We start from the raw sequence: 22,891 nt of genomic DNA, 5'->3' as shown, positions 1-22,891 counted from the left end.
CAACAAACAAATTGCATTCCTGTGTTTTCAGATATAGGTGTGCTAGCTAGTGGCAGTCCTTCTTCTCTTTCCAACAAGCAAATCAAAATTTAACAAGTTCTATTATTAAAGTCTGGATTAACACTGCATCCCCTTCTAGTAGTTTTCCCTACACGATGAGGGCCTTTCAACCCCACCTTCTCAGTGAACCCTTCAGTTGAACATGCCACAACAACCACCCATTCTCCTTTTAATTTGTGTCTTCTTTACACATTTGACCTCTAGGATCCTTTCACTGAGTCATTTTTTCTTGTTGTTCATCTTGTTTTCCCAACCAAATCCCAGGCTCCTTGAGGGCAGAAGCTCTAATATTGCTTTGCATCTTCCCTCAACGCCTATCCCAATGTTTTACTTAAATAATAGGCTAAAAAATTATCTCTTAATTCCCTGAAAGTTTTTTCCTATTGTGTGAGAATAGAAGTTCCCATTGGGCCTGCAAAGAGTGTCTGTGAGGATCAGAGGCTGGAATCTCCAGTTATTCAATAAATAAATCTAATCAATAAATTGACATCTTACCTACAATAGTGACAGGATTGTGTAAACTCACACTAGAATTCCTATCAGTAGTATGCAAAGACCATGAGAGACAATGCGTGTGAAAGCATTTGATACAGTATAAAGCCCTTTGCAAAGGTAAGGTATGAATCTGTTATTACTATTTCAGGCCATATGTTTCTACCAGAAATGAACAACCACGAGATCACCAAGAAATGATAGATAGGCTTTAACTATACTTCAAACCCACTCCCTCTGAAAAAAGCTTTTTTTTTCATTCATTCATTCTTGAATTATAAGTCACTAAACTAAGACTCTCTCTCTTGGGTCAGGAAATGGAAGAAAGAGGAAAATGTGGGGATGGATGTGCAAACTGAATGATAGTATCACATGACAACTCCCATTTCCTGAAGTGCAGGGGTAGTCAGGTGCAATTTAATATGGTCGGGGGAACGATTTCATGGACTGAGAGAGGTAGTGAGAATGGATGTCTTCACAGCAGGATAGCATAATAGCATCCATGTGTTTGTCTGAATATACACAGACATTCCATATGCCCAATTCTTTCACCTCCTTGAATAAGGTTATCTCTCTCTCTCTCTCTCTCTCTCTCTCTCTCTCTGCTAGTTTGACCCTCTTCCCCTGCCCCTACTTCTCTTCTCACTACAGTTGCCTCATTATCAATGACTTGGAGTGATCCAAGGCCCTGTGTCTTATGCACCCTTCTTCTGGAATATCAGCTGCTTCTTTCAGCTTTTCTCTGTTTGAAGATCCATATCCTAGATAGACTTCCTGTTTGGTTCCATCTGGTTGTTATGACCAATACTCCCCCTCAGATTTATCACTGTTACCTTAACCTTGGCATGCCTTAAACAGACACTGTGAGGGGCACCTGGATGGCTCAGTGGTTGAGTGTCTGCCTTTGGCTCAGGTCATGTTCCTGGGGTCCTGGGATGGAGTCCTGCATCGGGCTCCCTGCAGGGAGCCTGCTTCTCCTCTACCTGTGTCTCTGCCTCTCTGTGTGTGTCTCTCATGTTTAAATAAATAAAATATTAAAAAAACAAAAACAAAAATAGACACTGTGAGTCCCGTCAGGCCTTCTCCACTCTTAGCATTCTCTAGCTCAGAAAATGGTGCCCCCAGTCACTCAGAAGACCAAGAGTGACCAAGACAAGACAACATTGACAACCCTTCAAAGTAGCGTTTGTTAAATGACTATCTGACATTTTGGAGGAGTCCTTCAGAGCTACCTGTGGGAAGAGTGCAGGAAGGCCACTTGTAACTGTGCTTCCCACTCCCTACCACATGAGCACTTCAGCTCTGGCCTCATACCTTCAAGCCGCAGTTAAGCAGACCCAGTGTCTTAGGGTGAATAACTCATTACAGTTTACCCAAGACTTCACTGATCTTATCATCGAAAATCCTGTGTCCTGAGAAACCCCACAGTTCTAGGCACATCTGGATGATTGGTGACTCTGAGTATCCTTGGAAGACTGTTTGGAGAGCACCTGTGCTTCCATAGTAGATTAGCTTCCCAGGCCTCCTATAACAAATACCATCACCCGAGTGGCTGAAAACAACACAAAATTATTCTCATGATTCTGTAGGCTCTAAGTCCAAAATCAAGATGTCACTGGCAAGGTTGATTCTTCTGGGGGAAGTTTTGAGGACCTCTGTCCTAGCTTCTGGTGGTTTGCTGGTAGTCTTTGGTGTTCTTTGGCTTATTGCCACATCAGTCTGATCTCTGCTTTCATCTTCCTGTGGCACTGTCCCTGTGCTGTGTCTGTGTCCAGATTTCCCCTTTATGAAAGAATACTTTCGATTAGGGGCCCACCACAGTCCAGTATGTCCTCATCTTAGCTTCACTAACTACATCTGTAATGATCCTATTTCCAAATAATTTCACATTCTGAGGCACTGGGGATGAGGACATCTACATACGAAAGGAGGGGTGCATAATTCAAGCCATAACACTTGATATTGGTTACTTGGCATCTCAGCCTCCCAGCCCCATTTCATCCACATCATCTAGTACATGGAGGTTATATACCCACCAGCTACGGTCAGGAATATCCGTAAAGCTGAATCAATATGATTTTCACCATCTCATTTCATTTTCCACATTGTTTTACCAACCTTACTAGACTGGCAGTTGACAAACCAGGCCCCAGGCTTTGCCTGGAGTCTCCTAGACTACCATTCTTTGACTTTATCTCTTAAATATCTCTCAAATTAATTTCTATTATCAGTGTCTTAACTCAGACTTTCATCACTCTAGCATTGATCATAATAGCCTGGTTCACTTTTCTCTATTTCTGGTCCGGTGGTCCCCCTGCTAACTTCCCTGCACTCTGCCACTAGGAGCATCCTTCTACAATGCACAAGAGAATGCACAAGGCATTCCCACACATAAAGCCTGCACTGGCTCCCCAGAGTTCAAATGTCTTGACACCTGGGCCCCACATGCCCTGATTCCTGCCTGCCTCCTCGGACTGACTCTGCCTGCAAGCACAGCAAACCCCAACAGTCAAGTGTGCAGTTTGCCAAATCACATTATTGTCTCCTGTTCCTGCTTTTAGTATGAGCTCTTTCCTCTGCCCCCAGTGTCCTTCTCCCCATGGAGAGAGTTTCCACTTATCCTTTAAACTCAGCTTAGGTATGCCTTCTTCTGGGAAGGTTTCCCTGATCCTGCAGAATGATTAATGCTATTCCCATAGAACTTCCCACTGCACTACCACAAATCAATATATTTCTCATCGATCTCTTCCTCTTAGCCAGAGGATAAGAAGTTCATGAACCATCAAAATCTGTACCAAAATTGCACCCTAACCCCTCATTATTAGATGTGTACCTCAAAACAAGTTAGTTACCCTTTTTAAACCCAAGGGGTTTCTACTGAAATGTGTAGATAATGAAAGCACCTACTCACGATATTGTTAGTAGTAAATGAGGTAATCAATGTAGAGAACTTAGCACAGTACCTGGCACAAGACTTCGATTCGCAAAAGCCATTGTTGTTACCACATTGTTTTTGGTGTTACCATTATTCCACATGAAAAATGTGCACTTCGGGTTTGCACTGCCTAGAAGTGAATTGTGAGTCCCACCACTTATTAGCCATGTGCCCTCCCCTGTGGGTCTCCATTTATTGATCTGTATATGCAGATAATAGCAATTATCTCATGGATACTTAAGGACAAAACATGCTACTTTTGAAGCATTTGGAACAGAACTTGTCACATATTAAGTGCTCAGTAAATACTGATCTCTAATATAATGGGCTTTCTAATTTTTAAATGAATGGATTAATTGTGAATTGAGCAAAAGACACCAAGTTAAATAATGTTACTTTTCAAGAGGTCACAGATGAGCAATTTCGTCTCTTGAGAACATGGCTGGGAACCAGGAAATGGAGAAAGTAGATGTTCCAAAATGGCACATAAAAGCTCACACACTTTATTCAGAGGAATCATAAAATGTTAGAGCTGAACCGGACCTTAGCAATGATCTATCACAGCCGTAGGTGAGGAAAGCAAACGGACTCTCAGAACTGATTTCCTCTCCCTTTATATATAATTCTAAGAAGCTTTATTATCTGGCTTCCTGGCCAAAGGAGATCAAATTTGGAGAGGAAAAGAGCAAGCTAGAACTTTATATGCCCATGATAAGTTTTGGGAAGTGAGAGCTCCTTTGAAGACAGGAAAATTATATAAAAAGCAGACAAAAACTGAAAAATCACCAAAGCCTGCAACACCAGTGGTGGAGGTGAAGCTGATTCCTCCTCAACAGACCCTCTAGACCTGATTCTGAAGGTAGTCTCTACCATGAGACAGACTGGGTGATGCTTCACAAAAGCAAGGTTTGCAAAAAATTGAACTTTTTAAGTTCATAGTAATTTCTATGGAGGCCCCCATAAGCAGATTAAGAATTCAAACCTCAGGCTTTCATAGCAACCCTCCACTCCATTCTGAGGTTATGTCAATGGCCACAAGAGATGTCAGTAATGTCAAAACAGTGGTGAAGTGGCCCAAGTCACCTGCACACACAGACAAGATCTCTTTTGCTGTCAGCACACCTGTTCCCACCCTAGCCTTGGTTCACTGCTTCTTTTGATCCAGCCATGGAGAATAATGATCTTCCTACAAAGCTATACTTGGCCTTCTCCCTGGATATACTACTCAAGCATTTCTTTCTAGGCCCAGATGTCTGTGCTCTGTCTCCACCTGTCCCCCTTCTTCCCCCTTTTTCCTCCTCTTCTCTCCTTCCCTCTGCCTCTTCTCTGCTCTTCTCCCTTCTATTTTCTCTGCTCAAGGGTGCATTTATTATTAGTCTGGGGGGTTATCCTTCTCCTCTCATGTTTCTATGCTCCAAACCCTCTGTATTTCATCCCCTCCACAAATCTTCTAAGTTGGTCTAAAAGCCTAGGCCTTTGGAACACAAAAGTAGGAGGGATGTACAGGCTACTTCTGCCTTCCACTTTATTATATTCCTTCTCTGAGACAGTGAACCAAAGAGGGCTGACCCTGCTTAAATGGAGGAAAGGAAAAAAGATAAATGCAGAGAAGAAAAAAAATAATAAATATCTCAAAATGCTACCCCACCTTATATGTAATATATTCCAGAAATATTGTTGGCCAAAGTTTTGGTATTCAAAAGAGAGTTCATTTTTAGTCTTCTAGAAAATTCATAGCTGTACAATAGCTCATTCTCTTACATGCTAAGTAAATAAATACCATGTTACTATGTGTTTATACTAGCATTAAGCAGCATTTCCCAAAACTTTTTGCATGGAATGCTTAATAATGCTCTAATTTTCAGCCAAATAGAAAAGTCTTCTGTAGCCATAGGAATTTTTAAAATGCCACCCTTCTTGGAGATTTAAGAAACATCTTAGCATTGTTAAAGATTCTGAGAAACTAAACCTGGTTCTGCATTATCTGACTGTAGAAACCTGGTTTGATTGATCTTTTATGGAATAAGTATTATGTGGAACACACAGTAGAAAGGTCTGGCTGATACTCATGCTGATGACCAATTCAAGATGAAGAAAGGCAGAAATTTTTCATGCTGTATTGTGCTGAGGACAGAAATGAAATTGGATAAGACACCACTTCCAAGAAGGGGACTGATGAGCAGTAATGTCTGGAGCAGGGAGCCTTTATTTTCACCCTCAGCCTGAAGGGTTCCGTAGCCCAAAGCTGCACCTGCCAAAGCTGCCCAGTCCACTGTTCAGTGAGTGACATTGGGGCTACTGAGGAGCAGAGAATGGGCCTTGGCTCCATGCTGCCCTTTCTCTATCCAGGATGATAGCTATTTGGGTCTTCAAAACAATTACAGCACATTCACTTGTGGATGCTTAAGAAATCAAAAAAAAAAAAAAAAAAAAGAAAGAAAATTATTTCTTTGGTGTCTCTGGCCTTATTTCCAAACAGAACAAGCAGTTATTTGGATTACCTCATCTTTCCTTTGTGCAGGGAGGAAAAAACTCAAACTAGACAAGAAATGATAGAATTGTTCTCTGAAAAGATGAAACTATGTAATAAGAGGTCAAGAAAGGTGCTAAAATACTCTGGCTGCTAAAACAGTGAGCTCATCAGAAAGCTGTAGGCACAGGTTCAGGAACCTGTGACTCACATTCCATATATTGTAAAGTAGTTTCAGTTCAAGAAAGATTATCTGGACAACTCATAAGTGTTATCACTTTGCTAGGCACTAAGGGAATCATATAATGTAAAATTCAATTTATTGTCATTGTTATTTCTATTACTGTTAAAGGAGCCTTGTAGATATTAGAATATGTTTAGACTAGCCATTATGGTAAGTGCCCAGGAAAATCAATGGGAAATCAACATTGCACAGCACACAAGCTGCAGTGGATATAGCCAGTAGATCCTGTGTCTTTTTCCATCAAGCTCCTGAGTAGGGAGCAGAGAAAGTGGGTATTCTCCCTGGGGGTGGGGTGCAAACCAACTTGACAGAGTACAGAATTAAGATGACAGAACTCTAGAAGAATGAAGAAAACAACACTAAAGTTGCCAGATACAGAGTCCTAGCCAGGCAAGGAGTTAAGAAAAGGTAGACCAGGGCTAATGGGCCAATTATGGGCCCGGAGAATAACCTTTATCAATTTATTAAGGCTAGAGTTAATAACTTCCAAGCTGTAGTATAGTCACTCTCTACTAGTGTCTATTAGATTTGGCAATGAGAACCAGAGGCTATTTAGCCTAGAGTAAGGGTAAGATATTCTTCTAAGTAAAATAATTGGATCTAGAAATATGACATAATTATTCCAGACTTACTTCCCTCCATGCTCTTTCCCTTCAACACCATCCCAGATACCCAGACAAACACCCACAGCAAGTATAAATCCTTCAGGAGAGTGAAAGACACAGAAATGCTAAAGGACAAGTTCAGCACCTGATGGAGTAGAAAGAAGGCCAGTCAGGAAGCTATAATGGGAGGGAGGAGACATCAAGTTGGGGATCTCATTGTCACCTGAGTTCCACTTGGCTATCTTTAATGTCAATTTCTTACCCCCCCAAAAAAAATAGTATTTCTTTATCATTTTATTTTGCATTTCTTTGTTAGTAAAATTGAATGTTTAATTCATATGTGAATTGTCTTCATATTTTTTACCAATTTTCCAATGGAGATATTATAGTTTTTTTGTATAGATTTGGAAAAGCTCTTTATACATTTATGATCTCAGTCCCCTGCCATATTTATGGCAAGTTCCTCCAATTTGACATTTACTATTTAGTAGTGTTTATAGTCTATTCTAACAAACAGAATTCTTAAATTATTATGTCATCAAATCTACTTTTTACTTTCATATTTTTTCCATTGCTTTAGAGAGGCTTTTCTGGCTGGAATAAGTAAACATTTATCCATATTCTTGTATTTTGAGGATTTGGGGTTTTTTGTTTTTACATTTAAGTATTACTTTAGACTAGAAATTACTTTGTTTTACCTAGTTACTAAGGACTAATTACATTACCTTCCAAATATCCAAGTGATTCTGAGTAATTTTTTTTTGGTCCTGTCTATAAGACACAGTTTTTTAACTAAAGACTTTAGATGGTAAGATATCTTAAGACTCAAAAAATCATAACATGCAATTTCAGGTTATGTGATTAGTGGTGAGTTAGATTTCATTTTTTTGAAGGGGATAGGAGGAGATAACTAAGGAAGATTTCTCAGCACCTTTCAGATCATCCCAAACAAGCTCTAAATAAACTTCCTGGAGTTTGACACTCACTATCATTATTCTTGCATTTAAGATCAAACATCATAAAGAAGAGTAGGATATGTGAATATTTTAAAGTAGAGCCTCTACACAGAATAAGGTCCGGAGCATGCTCATCTACTTCAGGAAATCACATGTGGATCCTTAATAAATAATCAACCACTCAATCAATCACTGAGTTCTACGCCCATAAGAGTGTAAGCTCCCCAAAGACAGAGACTCACTGTTCTCCTTCTAGCCTCCCGCTCCTCTTACATAGTCCCATACCGCCCAAACTTGACCTCTTGACCAGTTAAGGGTTCAAGGAACTGGTGACCAAACCTGAAAGCTATTCCTGGGCCCCAGACCCACCTTGTCTCAATCTCTTTGCTCAATCCTTTACACTTTCTTTGTTCCCTTGCTTCCAGTTCCTGACATCCTGCCTCCACCTAGAAGAAGAAGGTTCATTTGTTAGTATGTGTCTTTCCAGGAATAGCCTCTGAAGCTCAGATGAGGGAGTGCACAACGGAAAGGACAGCTAAGCCCATGGGTCATGTAGCCAGGGTGTGGCTACAAGATGACCTCATCAGGACAAGATGGCCATGTGGTCTTGTGGCCTCCAGCAGAGGATAAAGCAAAGGAGAAAGTTGGCAGTAATTTCCCTGGGTGGCAGCTATGATTTCTCAGACATCAATGATCAGAAGTAACTACTTAAAACCTTGCCTTTCTTAATGATATAACTTAGTGATATAGAAAGATTTGGGGTTGGAAGGAAGAGAGAAAGAATGGCTTGAAGCCAGTGGTGGACCCCTGAAGCTCAGGTCCTTACTTGTGCCTAGAAGGGAGCCCATGTGTGAAGGGGCTCAGCTGCCTCTCTGACCTAGGAGCCTTCCCTGCCCTACCTCTCCCATATAGAGTGGGAACAGAGAACCAGGCCTGGTTGACCAGAGTCGCCATTCAGCTGAAGGGGTGTGAACATGGGAATTAGAGGGGGGTGATCAGGACCATCAAGGAGAGGCAGGCACTGCATCCTCAAGGGATGGGGCACTCAAGAAACTGAGTCAGTGAGTCCAGTGGATAAATTTACCCTGTTTTGTAGCTATGCTGCAGATCACCCCCTGGGAATAAGAACAGCCAGACATTCATTCCAGAAAAAGCTGATTGGCATGTAGGAAGGAACTGCTTCTGACTATCCTGGGAGCTCAATTGTTGCTTAGTGAAGGCCAGATGCTGCCTTTAATAATATTGCAAACACAAAGCATGTGACTTGTCTATAGAGAAACACAAAAGAAATCCTGATTGATAATAAGATCATATGTGCACATAAGTATTACTTGTACGCGTAAGCTCTCTTAACTTTGATATGTATGCATGTATGTGATAATTGAGCTCCAACAGCAACTTAACCCCTTTGTTTCTTGGCTAAACATCCTCCTACCTTTTTGTCAGAAGCCATTTCAAGCATTTTTAAAGGCATGAATCCACGGAATCTTACCAAAGATGAACCATTTTCTTCACTCCTGTTAAGACTGTGGTATGCCTGCTTTGTCTCCTAACCAGTGGTGGAAGGAATCTCAGGTTGAATACAGTCCCAACTTTCATGCTCTGGCCCACCGTGATCCATTTGGATACTCAAGGATATTGAGTTCTTGATCTCTCTTTCTCTGATGTGTATGATTTATACTGTAGGGATCTTGCTATCTACAGTATCAGCATCTCTTAGAGGTTGTTCGAAATGCAGAATCTCAGGCACCATCCCAGACTAAGTGAATCAGAATCTGCCACTTGACAAGACTTGGGAGATTTATGTGGGTGTTAATATTTGAGAAGCATTTTCTCTGGGAGACAGGAATTTTATTTTGTATTTCACTTATATTTGCATTTCTTTATAATTACATGGAACCATGGTAGCTGTGAAGTAGACTGAACATATTCTTACTGAATTAAGTGATGTGGTCCTCAATTGCCAACCACTCTTACAAAGGAGAAGATGCTCTAGCCATGTTATATGATTTAAACAACCACTCAGGGAGACACACAAAACTTTCTTTCTCATTTTACAAATAAGGAAATTTACAAATAAGGAAATTTACAAATAAGGAAATGGAAGGTCAGAAGGGCTTCATAATTTCTTAAGTTCAAACACCTGAAATTTAGAAAATACATGGAAAAAATCCTTTTTTTTGTTTAGAAAAAGGAATTTCAAAGGAAATTGAGTTAAGTTATAATCAAAGACAGATGGTGACTAGCAAAAAAGAAAAGAAAAGAAAGGAAAATTTGGAAAAGAATAGAAAACATATTAACATTTAAGAAAAATTTTATTGTGGTTTAAAATATTTTAATCTTAACTTCAAACATTTGGTCTCCTTTGCATGCTGCTCACACTCGTAAGAATGCTAAAGAAATAATGCAGAATTTCCAAATAGTATCTTTGAGTAAATATTCTCCTGGGTCCTTGACTACACATGCAGACATTGATTGAACCCATGGCAGTACTAAATTATCTTTGGTCAAGTATTGACTAGAAAGATTTATAACGTGTGTTAGTGTTTCTAACTGCCTCATCCCAAAAAACCTTACTTAAAAAGTGAAGCAATCTTTACTCAAGTTATCTTTGAGGGATGAAAAGGAGGACCTAAAATTTTTCTTACTTTGGTTTTCTCCAGGATGAATGCAGGCTATCTTCAAACCAAGAACATCTAGTTGGGTTTTTTAACTCACTTTTTAAAAATATAGTACTGGAAATGCTGGTGGTATTTTTTGGATAAAAATACAGTAATTGTCCCTGAAAAGTTGATAATGACTTTTTAGGAAAAAAACCCACAAATATAACACTCAATTGCATTCTTTTAGGCCCATGACAAATAGCTAGAGACACAATAAAAAAGATTCTATTACAATTGAAACCATTAAATGCATATTTATTTAATTCAAGACATAAATGATTTAATTATTCAAATAAAATTTAAAAGTCCTAATGGGAGAAATAAAAGATGAGAGGAATAATTGGAGATATATATATATATATATATATATATATATATATATATATATATTACTTCTTATTGGAAAAACCAAATACAGTAGTAATGACAATAATTCCTGAGTAAATATTTATAGATTTTATGCAAAACCATGATCCCAAATGAATACATTAGATTCTGACAAACTCACAGAGTAATCATTTAGAAGAATAAACTATCAAGAATATTGAAATGTTCTTTTAACCAAGATAATTATAATGGCTTGCTATAGCAGATTTTAAAACGTGATTTATAACAACCATTATCAAAACAATTAGTTATTGGGGTAAAAATAAGTTGACCAGTGGTTTGGAATAGTGTTTCTAAACTAAGTACTTAATATTCAAAGAACCAAAGCAACAGCCATATTACACCAATGACTTAAATTGGAATTATTGTCAGCCAAGACTTCAGATCTTCTGCACATATTGTATCCTACCCAAGTTATTCCTGTTCTTTACTTTATTATAGGTAACCTTAAAAATAAGATAAAATCACAATTCTTGTATAAATATAAAGTGGACATGTGTTAAATATGTTATTTAAATCACTAATAAGGGGAGCAAGCTCAAAGGAGAATCCAAAGAATACATTTATAGACTGGGAATATTGAAATGAATTTGCAAATGGAGACAAGACTCGCCAATCCGCAGAGTCAATTGAAATTCCACTGGACAAAACTTATTTGCAAGTCTATAGACAAGAATTATTTTGCACTGCTATAGTTTATCTATAATTTACATAATTGTAAAATAGCTCAAAGGCAGTGAAAGGTGCAAAATCTCCAAAGAATCAGATTATCCAGAAGATTGTGCTGTAAACAATGCATATTTTGCCACTGAAGCACATGCTTTTCTCTGCAATTTGCACAGTTTTCTTTTTTGTACCCAACCCAAGAGTTTAACATTCATGCTGATTAGATCCCACTTTGATAGATTCCGCCTATCACAATCTCCACCCCTCCCAGCTTTATGCATACGTGTACTCGATCAGGATGTTATCGATGACACCATCCAAACCACTGATGTTTTGAAAGCAAGTTGAACAGGACAGAAAATCAAAGCATACATATATATCGACCACCAAGATGAGAAGCCTTTCTTTAAATTGAAAAGGCTGAGGTGATCATTGGAAACAAGATAGGTGGAGAGAAGTATCATCCTTTCAAACTGCAAAATGAGAGGACATAGAGAACACAAAGAAGCGGGATGAGTAAATTTTTAAAATACCTGTTTCATTTATGTAACAAGTGATTCTTTTGAGAACCACTGGGGGCCAGGCACTATACGAGGTGCCAAGGGTACTGCAAATGAAAGACAAAGCCCTGTGCTCAGGAGGATGTATAGTCTGCAGTGAAATGGGACAAACATTAAACAATCTTTAAGTCAGAATATTTCCTGGTAAGTGATCTACCTAACGCAGTAAGTGGTACCAGAAAGAATTTCAGCCTGTCAAACAAGGTTAGAGAGGATAGACGTGAACATGTTACTCCTCTTCATTCATTTCAACCTGGTAGCTCTTAGGCTCTTTTTATATTCTCTGTCTTTGGGGGAATGTAAGGATGTTTGAAGGGCAAACCAAAAGAAAGCGTTGTGGGTTGAAAGACAACTGCTACCTAACTACAAAACGAGAATGGTTAGTGCTTTGCTGGATTTTCTCCTGTTTCAGGACAACCAAGAGGTATCAATCACATGTTTCCCCTAGGTTGGAGGTACAGTGATGAAGACAAATCCTTAGCTGTTCAGATTCTAATGTAGCCAATTGTATAAAACACTGCTACTACCAGCCAGACACTAGGATATAAAATAGTATTGTTACACTGCAATGGGAATTTACCTTTTGCATCCAACTGGAGCTATCTATGTATGCGTATGTGATGAATGGTGAAAATATTAGCACAATTTTATAAGGAAATTAAAATTTGACTCACACATTTGCCACACAAATGACAAAGGATTAATATATAGGGCATTTAAATAATCTCTAAAATTAATAATCAATCCCATAAGAATTGGACAGTTCATGGAAGAAGAAATTCTTATGGCCAATAACCATATGAAAACATGCTCAACCTCATCAAAAGGGAGGATTTAAATTAAAACCACAACTATTTTGCCTCCACCAGATGGCAAAAATGCAGAAGTCTGGCAACAGCAAAGATTGAAGAGAATGTAGAACAATCAAAATTCCTATATATTGCTGGCAGAGTTTGAACCACTCTGGTAAAAAACGATTTGTCATTACCTAATCAAATGGAAGATGTGTATTTCCTACTACAGAGCTGTTCAGATCTTGGGAGACTCTTGCACATGTGTTCCAGCGAACATGGACAAGAATGTTCATGTCAGCATTTTTGGAATTGTAATATCTAGAAAGAGCCTAAATGTCTAATAACAAGAGTCCGGACAAATAAACTGTGGTATTCTTAAAATGAAATACCACACAGCAAAAACCCCCCAGAATTCTCAAAGCCCAAAACTGAAAGAGGAAAAGTTCCAGGGGATATATATATATATATACACATATACAGCATATCTTCCACTTGTATGAAGTTTCAAACTAAACTACTAAGGTTATAGATGTGGTAAAAATTCAAGACAGTGGTTAGCTCTAGAAAGCAGGCAGAAGGATCAGAGCAGGATGAGCACACAGGAGTACCAGACGTTATATTTTTTAAACTTATTGTTGAACCCATTGGTCTTCATTTCATTATTAATCTTTAAACTTTACATGTAACTTTACATACAAATTATATTATTTTTATATATGTTATGTTTAATAAAAATAAATGTGGACAGATATATCTATCTGTAAATAATATTTGTCAGGGCAGTGACCAGTGCTTAGAGGTCAGCCTTCAAACAATGCACAGTTTATTTATTCGTGGTTGTTTTTAATGTGTTTCTCTTCCTCTGGGAAGATTGGTTACTAGTTTCCTCTTTCATACATATGCAAAGCTGAAATTCTCCAGGTCTATGTTACTCCAATATGAAAGTGTTTCTGCAAAATAATTGCTATAAAGTGCCTTCTCTTCTGCACCGCTGTGGTGGGAAGGTGTTCTAAATTATCTTAAATTTTGGATGAAAAGAAAATAATTTCTAACACGAGTGCTATCTGGAAAGCTCTTCCTGCATACTCTGAAGTTCTTTATGGTGATTTCTTGTGTCACACTATCAAGCATACCACCTGGCTGTAGCAGCTGTGGATAAAACCTATCCACTTGCGTTCTCATGGGGCTCGTGCTGTTTAATATTTTAATTCCTACTCCAAGTGGATCTTACCAGGGGAAGTTGTGTCCAAGGGTCCAGGGTCTCTCCCTGAGTTATTGTTGAGATCTCCTTCCCCTGTCGTCTCCCTCCCACCTGAACACTCCTCTTACAGCCTGACTGAGTGCTGCTGGCTGCCTCATGCTATTCACTGTTCCATCATAGTCCCCATCTGGAAATTTTAAGACAAATTAATTCCCTGACTTCCCAAACAATCAGTGTCTCTGCTTGCATGCTAAATAACAAAGCAATGGGCTCCTTGTTTAAAGATGTGTTTGTTTGTTTTACTTTGACATCACTCATTTCCATCCTCTAGATGCACTAACCTCAGCGAGAGGGCATGTCAGGCTTTGTCAAGTCATTGTCACTGATTCTCAAGTTGAATTACAGAGCCTCACCCATGTTACGACACCTTTCCAACATCCTTTGCTGGATGGCCCTTGCCTAAAGAATCAGCTCCTGTTTACCCCCATTTTATCCCATTTTATCCCCATGATTACAGGAAACACAAAGCTATGTCACTGGGGATTATTAAGGTTATGCGTTCCTAGTAGTCATAAGAGATTTTCCAGCATGTTGCCAGGTATATATGTCTTTGGCTCCGTGTTCTGCCCTATATGTGACATAATGGATGAATTGATCACTCTTGCAAATTGATGTCAACTGTATGCAGGGCCAGGTTTCTCACATTAAAACATAGGACATGTTCAAAAAGTTCATTTTTAGGTCAGTTGCTGAAATGTGAAACCCATTTTCTTCTAAAAACAGTTTTTGTAGTGTTGGAGCTGACCACATAGTTGGCCGTACTACCCTCTCTAACCCACAAGTATTAGAAATAGCACACTATTGTAATGAAAATAAGTAGAATACGACATTGTTTCGAAGCTGATAATAAAACATGCAACAACCACAAAGAAATCATTTTTGTTTGTTTGAATTCTGGTGCTCGAGGAAAGGTCAGTTCATCTAGGGGAGACAAAGGGGTGGCTGAAAACTTCTGTGAATATTCTGAAAGGGAATTCAGGCAATTTTCCAAGGGTTGGAGATACCATGAAGCTGGTTTTGTGGTGGGAGTAGAAGAATCATCATCACTCAAGCTTTCCATTTCCATGTTTTCATCTTTTCATTGATATAAACCTATCATATGTAGAACTCAAGTTATTTGTCGGTTCAGAATGAAATAACAGGGTAGGCGAAAGGTTAAAATTGAGAAAAGAGGGGCTTCTCAGAAGAAACAAAAGAAAGAAGCATCTTGAATAGGATTCATTGATTAACAGCCGACACGTTTTTACTTATCATCTACTATCTGCCCCGCTTTATGCTAGGTCTTAGGGATATGAAAACAAATGAGAAAGTCACTACTATCATGGCACCAACCTATTGCAGCAAGAGGTGGAGGAGGAGGAGTGGGACAAAATGAGGTGAAGGATTGGGAGAAAGACATGTCAACACATACATTACACTATAACGTGCTAAAAGCTGTGTTAAAGGCAGAGTATGGTGCTGTCTGGGGGAGTCTGGAAATGCTTCTCCCAAATGACTGTTAATCCTCAAAAAATGAACAGGGATTTTTCAGAAGGAACAAAATGTGCAAAACCACAGGCATGAAATCATTTTGGAAATGATGCGAGGTTCAGAGCAAATGCAGAGAAGAGGGGTAGGGAACAGAGGGAGATGAGGCTAAAGAAATAAGGTAGAAACTAACCCTACATCTTCGAATGCCGAATGAGAGGTTAAAGTCCACTCTGGGTATGTTGGGGACCACAGCTACAGTTTGTTACAGTATGTTAGTATGTTGGAACAACCAAGGAAATTAACTGAGGTGGAATTAATTGATTTTTGTATGACTTAAAAGAGAGAAATCAGCACTGGGCAATCATGGTTCCTTTTGTGGAGACAGAAAGGAGGGAATGGTCAAAAGGCATCAGATCAAGTGTTTCTCTGGCAAGGCAGCAGTGGAGACAGTTCAATGACTTTCAAGTGACGTTGGGAAAGGGACCGACCTTGGGGTCCTCGGGAGGTGAGGTGAACAAGCATGCACTGCTGGATGTTTGCAAGTGCACACCTCTGCCTCTTACAATGTGATTTCGTTTTCATTTTGAACGTACGCTGAATTTTATTTTTTTCATGTCAGTGACTGCTGACGAAATGGAAATCATGTACCAACAGGTCATCTGCGAGTTCTGGGTCATATGGAAATGGGGGATTCATGTTTAATCATTGGCAGTAGCTAATGAACAATCACTCACTTGTTCGAACCTCCCTTCGGCATTTCTGCAATGTGGTTCCTAGAATCATACTTCTCTTTTTCTTCCTTCCCGCCCCCGGCTTTCACCAATAAAAGAGTGCTTTGGTGGCTAGAAACCTCTCTAGTGAAGAATGCTCTCTTAGAATAAATTTGTGGTATTTCAATAGTTCCACTTCTCTCTGGCACTGGTTTTTGACTTTTCGCAGATCTTAAATTTTAGAACCTTGTGCAGGGAATAAGAACGTAACTAGTTAAACAAGAAAATGAGAAAATAAACACATTACAGCTAAAAAATAAAAATAAATAAATAAAAACCCTCACATGTAATCAGGAACAACATAGTTCTCAGAATACTAAATCCTGTTATCTGATTCCCCTGTCTCTGGAGGAGCTGTCCCGGGCTGGGGTAGGTGGCCTAATCTCTCACAGTGTTCTGCATTGCAGCCTTCTTACTGCCTCAGGAAATGAAAATGGCCAAGCATCTAGCTGTGTATACAGAAGGAAGGCACTGCCACCTACAGGTTATAAAATCAGGGACATAAAAACTAATAATTTGTAGGAAAAAAAATTGTTTTATTAATGTAACATTTTCATAGCCTTAAAACCCTCAAAGTTAGCTATTTTATCCTCCTGCCGTGGGGCAGATCTGTTCCTAAATATTCAAGAACTTTCCCTGAGATTAGAGAAGCTCAGCTCTCAGACAATTAAAATCTAACCAAAGTCAGGTTGGACTTGGCAGACAGTGAGCAGTCAAGGGGTGGTGGGCAATTGCCTTCTGGTACATTTTTTTAAACTCAGAACTCTCTGGGCCTCAGTTTTCCTCATTTGTAAACTGAGATAATAGATTAGATCAGTGTTTCTCAAAGTGTGGTCCCTGGACTAGTTCATCAGCAACACCTGGGATTTAAATATGCGAGTCTCTCTGGCCTTGTCTCAAGCCCTAGACCTACTAACCTGGATACTTGTGAGTAGGATCCAGCAATCTGTGATTTCACAAGATCTTCAAGTAATCGAGATATATATGCGAATGAAAGAAATCACTGGATTATATGGTCTAGAAATGTCTGTTGTGCAATTTCATGTCGCTAAAGTGATGTCACCGGCAGTCAATCACCAGTCTATGGAGGAGCTGTCTCCCTGGGAAGGTTGACCTTGGGGGAAAAGAGGGGAAAAGTTGGAGCTATAGAAGCAAATTTACCACTCTATGGAATGGCCGTGTGGCCACCGATGGATCATCTCAATAGTCAACTGAGTGTTTAAAAAGCTATTGGTCCAACAAAAAGGTTTTCACCCTAGATCATCAATACATAAATGTACCTGGCCATCAATCAGATCTGTCTACCTCTGTGTAAATTAATGCTTCCTCTCAGCTGAACTCCAACTACCAACTTAGACTGACCCCTGAACTCCACAGCAGGAAATTTAGTACTTAATGACAGAGCATCCTAGAGTATTCTCAAATTCGTTTCCCATGATTATCTCATCTTGCTCACCAGATTTCCCTCAGGATTTTTGCTTATGTAGCTCATATACTCACCTATAGGCTTCTGGCAAGACCCCACCATATCTCTGGCACAAGCTGGTGTTTAACAAATTGTCAATGACTGGCTTTATATGGTTCTGTGGAAAACACAAATTTGAATCTTTGAACAGATTTTAAGCCATCACAATTTTCCTCCTTCTCCCATTGTGCTTCTGAAGGATTCTGTGAAAGGATCATGTTGACTTTAAAAATAGCTAACACCCACAAAAAGCAGTAGAAATTAAAGAACTGAGGTGGTGGGGGTTCCAAGTGTTATATTAGACCCACGTATGTAGATCAGTGGCATAGTCACAACTCTGATTTCCTATGTTTTGGAGCATTTATTTGGGCAGTTAAAGCAATAAAATCTAAACAACATAATAAAAATCTGAATCATCCCTTTGAAGAAAACTTAATAAAAATTATGTTTGAATGTAATTAGCACTAGAAAAGAAACACAAATGCCAGTGTCATTTCTAGCATCATGACTACAAAGTTGTTTATGCAATAATTATTGAAAAGCTCCCCAGATTTGCTTGGTTTTCCTTTCAATAATAAGAGGGAGACTGAGGGCAGCCTGAGATAGTCTTTGGTTGCCAGTGCTGTTCTAGTTGGGTGTTTGACCAAGAGAGGCCCACGTGTTAAGAAAAAGAGTCAAGGGTCTGAGATTACCCCAAGCCCTTTCCTTTTACATAGGGAATGTGAACATCTGAATGTGCTTGACTTCAAGGCCAGAAACTGTCCACTTCATGTTAGCCACTCAGCTCCAAGTCTGGCTCTGGCACATAGCTGACCCTCTGTGGAATTGTATTAGGCAAAACACATGAGTACCCATAGTTATTTGGAGACAGGACCAAGTAAAGCTTATTACACCACTCTCACATTTTATCTATATAATTCCCATTTTAAGACACCTAATTGTTTATACTAGACCACTTTGAATAGAACAAAAATGGACTGGGTCAAATTTTGGATCTTCAGTGCAAAACAAACCCAACATCACATAAACAACTTCGGTCTGGTTTTCTTAGGATCAGTTGGAGGTTGGTTAAGCTTGTGTGTGTGTGTGTGTGTGTGTGTGTGTGTGTGTGTGTGTTTTACGAAACTCCAGGCTTTCCTATAACCTGCAGGCCTCGGTGCTACCCTGAACTCTCATCAGCGTATGACATTCTAAATGACCCAGAATCGAGAGATGTTTTCTGCACAGCTCAGAACAGCTGTCTGGCAGCCGCACAGCGGAGGTGGTGGCATTTCAACAGCACTGGTCAATGAAAGACCCTTTATTGTCTAATGGCAGAGGACCAGGCTGTGAAGTGTATTGTGTGCTCAGGAATCCTTTGAGATAAAAGGTGCAGAAGAAGGAGAATGGACTCTATTCAGCTTCGTGGAGGGCAGAACAGAGACCGTCTTCACAGGGTCGGATTCTGTGCTTTGGGTAGAAGGAGGGCACTGGCAGCAGAGCCTCATGGGCCCAGAGGGGTGAGGGAACCCCTGGTGGCTCATCTGGGTGGCCCTGAGTCTGGGCGCACAAAAGCACTGCTGAAGAATCACTACCCTGTTGCAAGAAGCCTCTGTGGTCTCCCTCAAAGACATGCCCTGCGCTCCCACGGGGGAGGAAAGGCAGAGGTCTCCCCGAGGGGCAGAGCCCTGGGGACCACACAACAGGGAGCAGCGTGTAGGGTGCCCAGCGCTTCACTGGGCCCGGCACCGCCCAGGCTACAGGTCACTCTCAGAGACACCGCAGGGAGTCCTCTGGGAAACATCCAGGGCGGGTCTTAATACTTCCATTTATTAGATGAGGCAAATGGGGCCCAAGAGTTTAAGCGACTTGCCCAAACTTGCAGTGCAAATGAATCAGGATAACTGGGACCAGAGCCCACATCTTCTCATCCTAGTTAAGCATTTTTCTTGCACCGCCAGGCAGCTTCTCAGAGACTGCTCTTCAGGCATAACCTAGAACTAGAAGATACCTGGCCCCGTGTTGGTGGACGGCTACCTGATGATGAGTGCCACCTCCCTGCCCACTCCTTCCCTGTGCTTTCCTCTCCTGGCCCAAAATGCACTTATCCCAGTATGTCCTCGGCGGTGCTGGCAAGTGGGCAAGATAAGGCTCCTGCCATGGCAGGAGCCAAACCACACTAATGTCCCCAAAGGGCCATTAGTAGAGCCCCCAGCCCCTCGCCCCAACATCTAGGTCTTGTGGAGGCTCTCAGATTTTAAGTAAAGGCAAATAGGAAGTCATACTCAGGTGACTGAATCCCTTCTTTGGAAGGGACCGGAAATGCACTAGCTCCAGTAAGTATAATAAAAAAAGGAAATCTGCAAAGAAAGCAAAGAGTAGTCCAAGATTTTCCACATCTCCAGTCACTCCAAGAGGCCTCCAAAAAGACTACAGAGCTTCAGAATGCATGAGACAAAATAGCCTCATGAATGGCAACGTGTTGCTTCCTGAATGAGACCTTATAGAATTTCTGCATTGGATGTTTCCTCAAAACCCAGATCACCCTGATTCCTGGGGATCAAATAGCTTTGTGCTTGGGGACAGTTTCTTTGTCCATTAAAATGGAGACTATGATTGGACATCTGCTCCATTTGCTTCACAAAGGTGTGTGTGTGTGTGTGAGAGAGAGAGAGAGAGAGAGAGAGAGAGAGAGAGAGCGAACACAGGCAATACTTCTTGCAAAAGTGCTCTTTAAATACCAAGAACTTGACTTTTTTTTCCTTACTGTCAATGCACAGAAATACAATGGCCATCAAAGAAGAAAGTCTCCATCACCATCACCTAGGAAGGTAGGCCAAAGGAAATCTTTTTCATTTCCATTTAAGATTTTTAAAAATGCAGGGCATTGCTTTGCAAACTTCAGCTAACATCAGAAACTCCTGGGGGCTTGTTTCCAAATTGCTGGGTCCCAGCCCGAATTTCCAAATTAGTAGATCTGGAGTGGGACCTGAGAATTTTACGTTCCTCTTATTCCTGTGATGTGGAGATTACTGGTCCTGGGGTCATGCTTTAAAAACCCCTAACATAGGGAATTAAACAACAAACGTATGGAAGAGGGGGTGGTATTTGGAAAATGACTCTATGAGGGCCCAAAAAGTCCTACCAGCGTGGCCCAGGGATGTTAGAATCCACTTTTACTCTGGGTGACTTTGGAGATGGAACAAGGCAGTTGCCACCTTCTCAATGACACTGCCTACAGCGCTGCAATCTGTTTCCAATTTAAAGGAAGAGGGCGAGTGCTCTGCACGCGCTGAGCTCAATAAACCTGTCGTCGACAGGCAGCTCTGCACCTGGAGCTGAGCTGACGTGATGCTTATGGGTTTCAGAGAACTTTGTGAAGACTATTCCTTGCAAGAGATTTTGTCATGAGTCAAGATTCTAAACACCACTCGAAAGCCAGCCCTAGGCAACATTATGAGTAAGACCTTCATTATTCTCCCACCTTCCCAGGGCCTCCTCTGTCTTCCACAAATCTGATCTCTCTCTATCCCCGCCTCCTGCCTTCAGCCAGTGCCTTTCAAAATGCAGCGATCCCCCAAATTACCTGGGGATCTTATTAAAATGCAGATTCTGATTTAGTTGGTCTGATGGCATGGGGCCCGAAGCTCTGCGTTTCTACTGAGCTCCCAAGGGATGTCGATGTTTCTGATTCCTGGGCTATGCTTTTGGTAGCAAGGCATCAAATAAATTGAAGCTTCTTAAGATTATCTATAAATCCTATCTTTCATTCCCTAGTTACATTTCTGTCAGGTGAGACTAGGCACTAATGGAAAATCATATCCACTCCTGTTAGATGGAAGCTTTAGCAACCATTACCTCTCCTGGTAAAGTGACACTAGAATGCACAGGATCCAGAGGCTTCCTCGGGGAATGACACAGCGGGGACTCTCAGTACAGGGACTGACCTTTCAGGGAGGTCAGTCTCAAATCTGGGGCCAGTTCTTACTCCCTTAGAATAGATCTGACCTCCATTCACTGGGGAAGAAACTAATTCCTAAGGTGGACGAGCTGACCTGATTATTTATTTATTTGCAATTTATATCCTGTCTCCTTCTAATGTGGATTTAAAGCAAAGAGTTCAGAGTAAGGATCAGGTTATCTGACTGGTAAAGTCAGGTGTAAAATCTTCCCCTTCCCCTATGTTTTCAAGTGTCTTCTCTTATGAAGCAGGAGAAGAAGGGGGAGGGGGGACACGCCAGTCTCCCTCCTCCCTACCCCCACCCCTGCTTTCCTATGGGTGCACACTCAGACATTCTTTTACATCTCGGGTGATGCATTCATCCTATCAGATCAAATTCTCAATCGTTCTCTCCCTGTTATTTTATCTGAAAAATGCCAGCTCAAATCAGAATAACCCAATGCCAAGAACCAAATGAGAAAGATGATTTATCAATAATTTATGGAGTCTTCTGTGACCCTCGCTTCTCCCCTGTGCCCTTGCCCCCCATCTGTCACCATGCTCCGTCTGTGCTGCCTTTCACATTCCCTCCTGCATTCGCCCTCCCGGCCTCCCTCCCATGCCTACCAAATAGGCCAGCCTCTCGACCTCACGTCAGAATATCATTATATAGCATTTATTGGCAACCTGCTCTGGACCAGCCACTCAGCCAACTGTTCTTTGTGCATGAACCCTCCTAGTCCTCGCCACACACTGTAGGTGCTCTCATCATCCCCTTTTTCCAGGCGGCATGTCTGGGGCTGACCTAAGTTTCCACAGCTGGCAAGGAACCTAGTAGTGGAATGGACTCTCTGGCTTGGGCTCTGGAGCTGAAGCATCTGTCTGTGTGCTTATTGGTCTGTCCATCTCAGCTTATCCCCTGCCCTCCCCACACACACACCCACACACAAAATTGAGACGGCTTAGAAATTATCTGTGTTAGACTAGAGTTCTCTTCCCTTGGTGAGACACTGTGCCAAGGTCAGCACGCTCCCTGGGTGTGAGCTCTGCACATCATTCCCATGCAGCTCCCCGTGGAGGCCCTCCAGTTCCATCTCTCTCCTGCAATCCATTCCAGAGACTCCCCCCAAATGCTGTGTTTAGTCAGCTCCAGCTGCTATAACATGATATCACA

Source organism: Nyctereutes procyonoides, unplaced genomic scaffold (genome assembly GCF_905146905.1).
Source record: "Nyctereutes procyonoides isolate TBG_1078 unplaced genomic scaffold, NYPRO_anot_genome, whole genome shotgun sequence".
Classification (NCBI taxonomy): domain Eukaryota; kingdom Metazoa; phylum Chordata; class Mammalia; order Carnivora; family Canidae; genus Nyctereutes; species Nyctereutes procyonoides.
This window is presented reverse-complemented; position numbering follows the sequence as displayed.